The sequence below is a fragment of the Saimiri boliviensis genome, chromosome X (assembly GCF_048565385.1).
Source record: "Saimiri boliviensis isolate mSaiBol1 chromosome X, mSaiBol1.pri, whole genome shotgun sequence".
In the NCBI taxonomy this organism is placed as follows: domain Eukaryota; kingdom Metazoa; phylum Chordata; class Mammalia; order Primates; family Cebidae; genus Saimiri; species Saimiri boliviensis.
In genome coordinates this window covers 5,363,616-5,376,601 of record NC_133470.1, presented here as the reverse complement: position 1 = coordinate 5,376,601, position 12,986 = coordinate 5,363,616, and the positions used below count along the sequence as shown (strand labels likewise).

The 12,986-nt window shown below is 37.0% G+C and overlaps 1 protein-coding gene across 1 annotated transcript in view; it reads left to right on the top strand.

Annotated features, from left to right (window-relative positions):
- ANOS1 (anosmin 1) overlaps positions 1 to 12,986 on the top strand; it is a 195,427-nt gene that overhangs the window by 119,481 nt on the left and 62,960 nt on the right. The window lies entirely within an intron of this gene.

Genomic DNA, 12,986 nt, shown 5'->3' with positions numbered 1-12,986 from the left:
TGTTTTATGCTACCCATTGTCCAATGTCTGAATAAAGTGATTGCGTACACAAGAGGACTTCAGAAAGTTCATGGAAAATGGAATCAAAAGACAAAAATAAAACATATAAGATTTGTTTCCCAACATAAACTCCATCAAGCTTAAGATACTTTTGTAAGTGATGATACCAGCCACTTAGTCCATCCATAAAGAACTGAGGGTCCTGGGAATTTAAGCATGTCAGTGTAGGTTTTGAAAAATATTATTCACTGAAGAAAAATGGGTGCTCTTTAAAGATTCTTAAAAGAACAGGAAACAAAAACAAGTCAGAAGGAGACAAATCAGGACAATAAAGTGGATGTCTAATGATTTCCCACTGAAACTCTGGCAAAATTACTTTTTGATGAGATGAATGAGCAGGGGCATTATTGTGGTGGAGAAAGGCTCTCTAATGAAGCTTTCTGAGGGATTTTTCTGCTAAAGCCTTGGTTAACTTTCTTAAAATACTCTCATAGTAACATCCAATGTTTACTTTGGGGCAGGGTTTTAGCATTCAAATGAAGTGGAATTTGGCTCTTTACATCGAAAAGTGAACTACAGGACATAGATTTTGTGTACAGCCTCTATAAGCTAGATGAAACTGGCTTGTTGTCTGCAGTTGCTTATCAGAAAATAGTCTTTGTAAGGCCAGGCTTTTGACCAATCAGAGCTTTAGAGGTCTGAGTTATAAATCAGAGTTGATAGCTCCTATTGTTAACAAGTTTAGCTGTAGAAATTTAGAAATTTGTCATGCCAACCAAGCCCTGAACCCTCTACCCATAAGTAACTTGGTTTCCTTAACCTTAGCATACCTCTTAGTTGATAAGGGGGCATCTATTTTGGTCTCTCAGATCATACCCACTGGATGCTAATAGCACCTTCCTTCCAGTTGTGAGGGACAAAAGTATCTCCAGATATTACCTAATGTTCCCTGGGAACCAGTCCCATAACTTACGGAATTTGCACTTTCTCTTACTCTTTCATAATGAGGAAATTGTGTTCTATTTATGTTAGTGTGTTCTTCTGTTTTCATACTGCTATAAAGAACTGCTAGAGACTGGGTAATTTATAAAGGAAAGAGATTTAATTGACTCACTGTTCAGCATGGCTGGGGAGGCCTCAGGAAACTTACAATCATGGTAGAAGGTGAAGGGGAAGCAAGGCACCTTCTTCACAAGGCAGCAGGAAGGAGAAGTGCTGAGTGAAGGGGGAAGAACCCCTTGTAAAACCATCAGATCTCGTAAGAACAGCATGGGAGAAACTGCCTCCATGATTCAGTTACTTCCACCTGGTGTCTTCTTTGACACATGGAGATTACAGGGACTGCAATTCAATATGAGATTTGGGTGGGGACACAAAGACTAACCATATCAATTAGTTTCTATTTCATTTTGTGATGATCCAACCACTCCCAAAGTGGTATAATATAGTAGTGTGTAAACAAAGAAATAAGAAATTTAAAGGAAGATCTCTAAGAGGTAAATAGGAGATGTTTTTTCTTGCAACTTGGATGGATGTGATGAGTTTGTAGAATTTGACAGTGTTTGCAAAATTCTTTGAGATGAACACAGAAACTGAACAACGGAAACCGAAGAGTAAACAACTGTACTTGACAGCTTTATCATTTGTTCCTCTTTAAAAAGAAATTATTTACATGATGATTTTAGGTCATCTATAATTAATGTATATGGATTCCTATTGTTTCTTGTAAAATTTCTAGAACTGTGTTTAAAAATTCTGATGCTAATAAAGGTGGCTAGCACTGATTACAACTTTATTATGTGCTAGGATTTGTGCTAAGTGTTTTGGAGGCTTTATTTAAGGCTTAGGATAATATTTTATCCTCCTTTAATATTTTGAAGAAACTGACACTTGCAAAATTAATTTTACCCCAAAATTATACAGCAGTTATCTGCCTTATGTATTTATCATGCTCTGAAGGGGACAGGCTGTATTTGTTTCTCTTCCCTCTCTCTTTTTCTTCTGTTTTCCACATCATTTTTACCTGTTTAAATCGTCAGTATTGACGACTTCTCTTTAAAGTTTTGTCCTTGTCTAAGTATTTGTTGATCTCATGCTTATATCTGTAACTTCCTGTATCTACCTTTATTATAATGTAAACGAAACTGTTTATTAATTTTTACCTGTTAGTAAACGTGTAAACTATAAGCATAGTGGGTCATCATTTTCACAGTTTCACCTGTTCACCATTAAATTCCTGGTATCTAGAATGCCAATTTGGTCTAAAAATCAGTATATAAATGGTTCAGTGGGCTGAACATTGCATTGGCATTCTCGGTAATCACTACTAACAAATGCAGAAAGTAGGGGAGGGAAAGAAATCGTAGTTTAAATGTGGTACCTGAACCATCCTCAATTCTCTAGGGATTTGTGAACTTCCAGAGCTATTTATGTACCTCATGATCTTCCAGAAATCTTGCAGCAAGATTCTGAAGTATGCTGACTCATACAAGGTGACATACTTGTTTTCAAAATAAATAGAAGAGGCAGGCCAGAAAGAAGGAAGCCAAGGTAAACATAAGTAAGATTACTATAATTGAAAGAGGAGGGTATGTACTTGTAGAAAAGTGACTTCCCTAATATACTTGTTTCTGATTTTCTCCTAATTTTATATTATTCATGGCCAATGTCTATAATTTGCCTGGGAATCCAATTAATTACAATCACATCTAACAAATTGGTATTTTTTTTTTTTTTACAAATTGGTATTTATAATTGCATTTCGAAGCAGATTATAATAATCCTTCCAAGCATACATTAGTAACATTTGAATGGAGAGTTATTTTTCTTCTTCCATGCATAGTGTTTAGATGCCTTCTTTGAAAGATACGCTTGGCAGTTTTGCTTAATTTTTTTAAAGTATACTCCCTTTTTTTTTTGAGATGGAGTCTCACTCTGTCACCCAGGCTGGAGTATAGTGGCATGATCTTGGCTCACTGCAACCTCTGCCTCTGGGTTCAAGCAATTCTCCTGCCTCAGCCTCCCCAGTAGCTGGGATTATAGGCACCTGCTACCACACCCGGCTAAGTTTTGTATTTTTAGTGGAGATGGGATTTCACCATCTTGGCCAGGCTGGTCTTGAACTCCTGACCTTGTGATCCACCCACCTCAGCCTCCCAAAGTGCTGGGCTTACAGGCCTGAGCCACTGTGCCTGGCCTATTCTCTTTTCTTTTTTGAAATGGAGTCTCACTTTGTTGCCCAGGCTGGAGTGCAGTGGCACAATCCTGGCTCACTGCAACCTCTGTCTCCTAATTTCAAGATTCTCCTGCCTCAGTCATTCACGTAGCTGAGATTACGGGTGTGTACCACCACAACTGGCTAATTTTTTGAATTTTTAGTGGAGGCAGGGGTTTGCCATGTTGGCCAGGCTGGTCTCAAACTCCTGACCTCAAGTGATCTACCTGTCTTGGCCTCCCAAAGTGCTGTTATTACAGGCATGAGCCTCCATACCCAGCTAAGTATACTAACGTATACTATTTTTTTTTAATAGAAACTATACATACCCATTAAAAATTAATAAAACAAACTGTACAGAAAAGTAAAATGAAACCATCAGTCCAGACTTACCAGGTAGAAACAAACCTGGTTTCCCATGAAGAAAAGTGTTGACACAGCAAGGCCAACACTGCTCTCCTAATGCCTACTTAAATGGCTGTCCACAGGCCAGCACTGGGAAGCTCTGTGCACACTGTCTTCAAATAAATGCTTAAAGTTTAATATTTCTCGATGGCAAGAGAAAACAAAGAGACCCCAAAATATTAGAAAGAAAAGATTATAAAAGGTATTATGAGGTGGGAATTATTAATCTTTCAGTTCCATATTCGTTTTATTATTTATGGATGTTCTAATATTAAGGAAAGATAAGTCACACACATAGGTTTTCTCCACCATTTCTCCCACCTACCAGTTTTTCTAACATATTATTATTTAAAAATTCTTAGTTTTATTACAGCAAGTTCTCCCTCCTAACCACCATTCTTACTTTATTTAATTTTGATTTCATATTTATTGCACCCAGAAAAATGATTAATTTTACTGATTTTTTCCACTTTGTTGTTAATTTTATAAATTTAATTCATATCTTTGTCTTTAGAAAGGAGTCTATGGATGGTGTTTTCTTTATGGATGAGAAATTTTACTTACAGTTATATCTAAAGTACTCTTGGATTGGACAACTTTTTTTTCTTATATAAATATTACTTCATTTTATCTGGGTACTGAATATTGTACTAGCCCATTTGTTCTTGGTTTCTGTTTATGATAGAATGGCTAGGTTTTGCCATTGCATGATACATCGTCCGCCACTGCCCTCCACATCCCCAAACACACACATACACTCACATAGAGTTTATTTTCCTCAGAATTATATGGACATTGCTTTGTTAGCTTCACATACTAAATTTAGTAAGGAGACGTTTGGTAGCAATCATATTTTCTTCCTCATAATAAGCTCACCTTTTTTACCTGGATTCCTGAAAAATTAGAATTTTCCCTTTGGAGTTCAGAAGCACAAGCTATATTCCAGTGTTGCCTGTTCTTTTCATTTATTCCTGGAATATAACCTGCTCTTTGATTTATGTTTTTTTCTATTTCATTTCTTGATATTTCTTTTTATTTATTTATTTTTGAGATGGAGTCTTGTTCTGTCACCCAGACTGCAGTGCAGTGGTGCAATCTTGGCTCACTGCAACTTCTACCTCCCAGGTTCAAGCGATTCAACCACCTCAGCCTCCTGAGTAGCTGGGATTACAGGTACCCGCCACCACACCTGGCTAATTTTTGTATTTTTAGGAGAGACGGGGTTTTTCCATATTGGCAAGGCTGGTCTCAAACTCCTGACCTCAAATGATCCTTCGTATTTCTAGTTTATTTCTTAACTTCATGTTTTTGTTTTATTTCACATTTTATATTTTTGTTTTTAACTCTTTTCTATCTCTTTTCATCTCATTTCATTGTCTCACTACCTTGTCTTCACACTCTTGTATTGAATTCATTTTCTCTTCATCTCACTGTGCTTTGATAGTGAAGTCTTCAGAAATTTGGAATCAGACCCTTTGGCCAGGTTAGGGAGAAGGCGACGTTAAGATAAAGGTAGCAGTGGCGGAAGTCAAACTTCAACAATTTTAACATTTTCAAAGTGCCCAGGGCATGTGTACAAAGACATATTTAATGGAATTTGTGCAGGTTGCTTTTTTGTTTGAACCTTTGAAAGAATTTAATCTTAACATTTTCTGATTTAAAAATTTTAGAATCTTGTTTAACAAAAACTTTTATGTGTTAAGATACTGTTTTCCTTTCACTAGAGAATTATTTATAAAAGCTCATTCATTACAAAATAGGAATCCGTTTTAATACTGCAGCATTTGTACTATTGCTTCTTAATAATACTGAAAATATAAAAGGAAGGGCATGTGCTATTTTTTTTTTTTATGTCACTGACTTCAGAGACATTGTAAAAGAATTGCCGACATACTTTAAGTCAATGATTGCTTGGTGTTTAGAATGTCAGTTCTTTAATTTCGAGCATCCTGAAATATATCTTTTGTACATACAGAGACTACTGTTTCAGAATCAGATTTTCAGTAACCCCTGGATTATAGTTTGAAGTGCTTCAATTTAGTTACCCTCAGTGGTCTCTAGGAGCTTATGTATTCTTAAATTTTATGTTTATAAATGAATTTAGTTTTTCTGTATCTAGGTAAATGGAGCTATTCAACTACTCAGCATAGAATTAAGATTAAAAATTTGTTTGCTAAAGCAAAAGAAAAAAAAGAAGAAAATTTGGAATCACCCTACCATCCGAGTTTAAGATTGCATTTTTGAATATTCAGGTTATTTCTAAACATGTAGAATCATGAAATCTAATAACTGAACACAAATTAGAAAGTTATTCATCCAGCAAATTTCTAGCCTTGGCCAGACATTGGGACCATCTGCGGTTCCTTCCAAAATGCAGTTTCCGGGGTCCATACCTGGAATGCTGAAGTAACAGGTCAGAAGTTCACCCAGGACATCAGTTTTAGAAGCTACTTGGGAAATTCTAATAGGGAAGCAAGCTGAGAGCCACTGGGTGAGCCCAGTCTTCTTATTTTACCCTGAGATATGGTGGGGCCTTCAGAAAACACTGGCTCTAATTATAGCCCAGACTTTTATGTGTTTTGTGATTTGGGTTATGTTATAATCTCCCTGAGCTACTGTTTCCCTGTTTATAAAATGGAATTAATAACAATTATGGGGACTGGGGAGGATTAGGTGAGATGAGAAAGCAAAGCAGCTGGGGTAGAGTGAGGGATGTGGTAGACATCAGCATCTATTGGTGATTAACTGCCACTGCTATGATGATGGTAAAGATGGTGATGGTGATGGTGGTGATGACAGTGGTGATAATGTTGGAGCACTCACTGTAGTCAACAATCATGGTTGTTGGCTAGGAGCAGGAAGAGAAGCCCCCCATGCCCTGGCTCTTTGCAAAGGAAATTATAATCCTAGAGAATTGACATATGGTAAAAGTCTGTTGAATTGAACCAAATAGCCAAATGCAATGTTCTCCTCACAGCTGAAGCCTTGTATTTCTGTGATTTTAAACACGTTAAGGTAATTTACTGAATTGGATGTCTTTATCATTCCATGATTGCCGAACAGATTATTTTACTGTACAATACCTTGCATTTTATATCAAACTAAACAAAAACAGTACTATCTCTCTTTTTGAAAGCATTCAAGAAATTTTATCTTCAGCCACTCACCACAGGTGGATAAATTAATGTTTTATTCATTTTCTTCTGGAGCTTAGCATATTACCCAGGTAAGGCACTAAAAATCACATTTTAGTTTTTAGCTCTGAGTACATGACATGTAGAAAGGATTTATGAGAATTCATTAATACTGTATATTAATATATAGTATGACATATCTATTCCTTAACATATGAAGGATCTTTTACTTAATCCGATGCACCCTAAACATATTATTCTTTAACAATTTGCTTTATCTATCTCTTCTTTGGAGGCATAATGACATCCATTAAATACTATTAATCACTACTCTAGAAAATATATAATCTTTGCAGACTATTTATTTCTTAGTTTTGGGGACAGTAAGGGCAAAATAAACAAGATTAATGGGCATAGTGACCATATTTTTTTCAAATTTTAAATTGAAGCCAATCATCTGGCAAAAGGATGACATTTGGCCAGGTCCGGTGGCCCACACCTGTAATACCTACACTTTGGGAGGCCAAGACAGGTGGATCAGGAGGTCAGGAGATGGAGACCATCCTGGTCAATGTGATGAAACCCTGTCTGTATTAAAAATACCAAAATTAGCTGGGTATGGTGGTACATGCCTGTGATCACAGCTACTCGGGAGGCTAAGGCAGGAGAATCACTTGAACCAGAAAGGCAAAGGTTATAGTAAGCAGAGATCACGCCACTGCTCTCCAGCCTGGCAACAGAGTGAGACTCTGTCTCAAGAAAAAAACGACATTTGTGTGATTTGTGAAATTAATCATATTAATAGTTTTATAAAAATGAATTGTTATAAAAGCTAAATTTACAGTTAATAATTTGCCTTCATTGCCTGCATATAATTTTAGAAACAGGAAATAGAACACAGAGCATATATATATATATATAGTCACACATGTCTTTATTCACCATAAAATTGATGGGTATTACACACATACTGATTTGAATAAGTCTTTTTCTAATAATTTCTCATTCCTTTTAACAAGTCTCTGAGTAATTAACTTGTATTATCATGTGAAGTTTTACATGCTTAATGGTCAGAAGTTATTATACTTTTGTGACACTCAAATTACCTTTGTTCACAGGATTTCCTACTGGAGACCAGTTTGCACATTTTCATTATATCTAGAGTATTCACACACAGCATTTTCTCTGACCTGTACACAGTTCTTGCCTTATTCCATTCAGTTAGTAAATTCTCATTAAACTGTGATTAATGACTTAGAGAGACCTTATGTACACATACCATATGTTCTCTAACATATTCAGACAAATAATATTTTTTCAACCTAATCCAAGAGAATTATGAAAGAAAATTAATAGACAGCATCAAAATCTGTCTTTGATAAATCTGCCTTTAAATAGAACAGTTAAATAAGCTCCTCTGTAAGATTGTGCCACCAAATGCATACTGCTCTAAGAAGAACTTTATTTAAGTACAGGATATGATTCCTTAGATGCAGATTCCAGTGCTTAATCTAGAAGTAGTGGGTTGGAATCTAGTGGCTGGACACAGTGTAGAAAAATGCAGACTTCCTTCTGTCTCTGGATTTTATAAAATTTTCATCAGCATGCCAGAAGAATTTTGAAGTGTTAAAGAGTAAACTTGTAGCAATGGGAAAAGAAAAAAAGACACAAATTACTTAATTCTTATTGAGTATGTATTGTGGGCCAACTATGCATGATAGTGCTTAGTTTTTTGTGTGCACTACCTCATGTGGTATTCATCATGTTACCTGTATTATTTCAAGATTATAAACCTGTCTTAAACCATGAGTGCAAAGATGAACATATATGTTTCTGTGTTCTCTAAAATAATCAAATCATTTTTGAATCCTTACCAAAAAGGAAAACATTCAATAACTCTCATATCAACTGGAAGATCTAAATTGTTGGGCTAATTATGATCATTCTCTTTTTATGGTCATTGGGAACACATGCTTCATAACTGTTCTAGGCCACTGTCTTTGTTTATTTCTTTTTATGTCTGCCCCAATAATTCAGTAAATAATGAAGATAAGGAGATAGGGCCTCTGTTTCCTGTCCCTCACAGTTCAAGGGTTGTGGCAGTTGGCACATTGATAATTAGAATAACATATGAATACAGATCCAAACTTTATCTGATTCTTGACTCATACTCTGTTTTCATATGTGAAGAGTATGAACTGAGTTGATTTCAGTATATCATGGTGCAAACTAAGTCACTGTGATGACCAAGTTACCAAGGGGGATACCCTTGCCAGATTTAATACAAGTATTTCTACTTGGAAATCTCAGCCCATGAGGCAGTGCCCAATGATTTTGGTAACTAAGTATTTTCTTTCAGTGCGTGTAATGCATATACTTTGTTGAAAGAAGAAAGTTGGCAAATACTATATAATTGTTGCAGATCTGTTAGCATACTTCCTTGATTACTAACTTAGGTTTGAAACTAAATTTAGCACTTCAAAATTCAATGAAGTAAAACATATCTAACAGCTAACAGAAAAATGAATTGTGAAATAGAGTAAGATAGGAAAGCCTTGAGAGCTGATGATGATTTAAATGCTTGTAAATTTTCTTTTTAATTAATTAGCCGCAAATTTGTCATAATTCAATATTGACACCATGGCCCTTCTTCTAAGTTTTACCTTAAAGTTCTTAAATTAAGAAATAATTTTAGTTCAGTCAACTCATGTTATTTTCACATTTTATATATGATTACTAATACAACTTTAATGACATCTACAATTCTAATTCAAGCCTTGAAATTATAGTTTTTATAGCTAGTGTTTCTACTGTTTTCCTTTTGTTAATTAATCTAAGAAAAGAACAGGCATTTAATTATATTTAACTTGTAATGAAGTACTGATGCTTTGTCATCCATTAAATTTACAATATCACAAAGATTATTGTCACTATACAACAATACTATTTGATGCTGCACACGTTCTCATGGTATAAAAATGTATGTTTCATAGTGTTTTTGTTTAATTGTGGTAAAATGCACATAATATAACATTTGCCACCTTAACTGTTACACATCTTTTAATTCAACATTGTTTTGGGAAAAGAACCTGGTGAGACAGTGGAGAATAATTTATGTTGAAATTGTAGTTTATCCTAGGATTACTAGGACATTCCTTGTTGAAGTTATGTTTTTAGTCTTTCATGGAATTTCCAGTCATCATCAACATGAGAACCCTAGGCTAAAATTAATGAACTATCTGTCTTTTTGGAAAAGAGCGACATTCCTCCCACCAACCTCACACCTCACACCAGAGACTTTGATAATGGTGAGGCTTTTTTGTTTTGTTTTGTTTTTATTTATTTATTTATTAACATACCCCTACTATTTTATTTATTTATTTATTTATTTTATTTTATTTATTTATTTATTTATTTTTGAGATAGAGTCTTGCTCCATCGCCAGGTGCCAGGCTGGAGTGCAGTGGCATGATCTCGGCTCACTGCAACCTCCGCCTCCCAGGTTCAACCAATTGTCCTGCCTCAGCCTCCCAAGTAGCTGGGACTACAGGTTCATGCCATCACGCCTAGCTAATTTCTGTATTTTTAGTAGAGACAAGGGTTTGCCATGTTGGCCAGGCTGGTCTCAAACTCCTGACCTCAGGTGATCCGCCCACCTCAGCCTCCCAAAGTGCTAGGATTACAGGTGTGAGCCACTGCTCCCGGCCTATCCCCCTACTATTGTGTGAAATACTGTCTGGTTAATAGCCCAAACCATTCACTGTCTCCTGCCTAGATAACCTGCTGTCTCCAGGGTATCTAGGTGCTACCAGACACCTATCTGACTACAGAGTCATGCTCGTTTAGCAGTGAGGAGTAGCCAGCAGCATGCTGGCAGGTTTATCAGGTCTTACCTGGTGGTAGGGAGCCATATTCAATCACTATTGAGAAGCAACAGCAACACATGGACAGGTCTTACCAGGTGTTTTCCAGCTGTTGTCCAGGCATTACCAGGAATGGTAGGGATGACCTGGTGTTACCCAGGTGTCATGATGGTACAGAATCATATTTAGTTATCAGGGAAGAGCAGAAGGCAGCACACAGGTGAGTGTTTCCAGGTATCGTTCAGGTGTAACCCAGGTGTTTCCAGATGTTACCAGTAATGAGCTATGGTTAGGGATCACTGCGGTGCATCAGACAGCATGCTGGCATTGAGTGGCATGATGTTTCTATTCTCCCCTGGTCTTCTGTTCACCAAAACTAACATATTTATTTCTTATATCCCTAACCCCGTTGTGACATCAAATAAACAGAAAGTATCCTCCTTGTTCATCTTCCACTTCCAGCATTGAGGAACCATAGCAGCCCTTCACTGGATGGCCTTTGCCTTGGTTCAGGTAGCCTGAACAGTTGTGCCGAAAGGAGCTTGACATGTATAAGAGTTCAGACACATGCATTCCTGCTTTTGGCCCATGGAGCAGATCAAGGCAGCTGTTCCCAGAAGGGTGGTGTCTTCCTTCATATGAGCAGACAGCATTTTGGCATCTCTCCTCCTGTGGCCCCACCACTCCCTACAGCTGTAGCACCACCCACATCCAGCTAATAAGGAAGAACATGGATGCACCATTCCCCATCATCTAAATGCCTCGGTCCACAGCGGCACAGAACTTTGCTGATTACATTCCATTCACAACAACATGGCCACCCCTAGGTAAAAGAAAAACAGTGAAATTTAACCTGACCACGCATGGGCATTCCAGATGAACGTGCATTTTGATAGGAGAAAAGAAAACAAATACATCTATTTTGTCAAGCATTCAAGCAGACTTCATATGTCTTTAATTAAATAGTAGTTATCATGGAAACCATCTCCCATAAGGATAAAAGGAGGCTCGTGGTAAAAGTTAGGGTTATGTTGGTCATCTTTTCAGGCATCTCCTATAAAGCAAAAAAGAGGGTTAGGGATAGGGCTGGGTGGAGGGCTGGGGCTGGTGGAGATGTCTTGGCCATTCTCTTCCATAGGAAAAAGGAAGACAAGAACACAGAGAGCATCCTTCCCCTTTCTTTCCCTGGATGGGGCAGATTTTAGAAGTCTCAGCAACTTCTCTGTTCAGTGGCAGAAAAAAGCCATTATCTTCCGATTGCAGCTCCTGTCTTAGGGATGACTGAGTGCTGTCCTGAACCATTTTTTTCCTATGGAAAAAGAGGCATTTGATAAATGGCTCTTTCACATTACTCAGGCTTCTTCCGTAATGCATTCCTCTAATAAGTCCAGGGCTTCCTACTCTCACGAATGGTTCATTGATTCTGGGCTCAACCAAAATGTCCTCAGCAAGATGCTGTTCAGACCCCAACTATGTCACAGATAACATAGGTGTGGGCTAAATTTTAAAGAAGAGTCACATTCTTCTACTGCCCAACTCATTGACAATTCCATATTAAAAATAAAGGCTGGAAATTATTGAAATATGTTCAATTAGCAGGCTTAAACAACTGTGCTATATAATACCAATAAATATGTTACCTTTGTGAGAAATGTAAAGTTTTAAAGAGCTCCTGCTATTTTGACGAGTATTTATGATATATGAAAAAATAGCCAGGTGTGATGACTCATGCCTGCATCCCAGTGCTTTGGGAGGCTAAGGGTGGGAGGATTGCTTGAGGCCAGCACTTAAGACTACCCTGGGCAACATAGCAAGACATGTTGCTCTCTACAAAACATAAAACTTAACTAAGGACGGTGGCGTGTGTCTGTAGTTGTAGTTAGTTGGGAGGCTGAGGCAGGAGGATTGCCTCAGGTTGGGAGTTCAAGGGTGCAGTGACCTACAGTTGCACCACTGCACTCCAGACTGGCTGACAAAGTGAGACTTTGACTGTAAAAAAAAAGAAGAAAAAAGAAGGAGAAAGAAAAAATTAAAGAGAGTGACATGTTGTAAAATGAAAATATGTGTAATGCATACAATCCAAACTGGGCCCTGAAATTGTACTGAACAGGTTTTGTGACTATTTATAATCTATTTATAAAACTATTTATAATGTTTTTATGACAAACATCTTTGAACCAAGACAGAATATATGATCTGTGAATGTGGGCGTATGTACATGGTGTGTGTCTGTTGCATGCAATATAAAATCATCATTCATGGATTACATTCCTTTGACAAATCAGCACAAAATGTCACTTTGGTAGAAAGAAAACAAATAACATCCATTTTGTCAAACATTCAAGCAGAAGTTTGATGGGGAAAAAATGT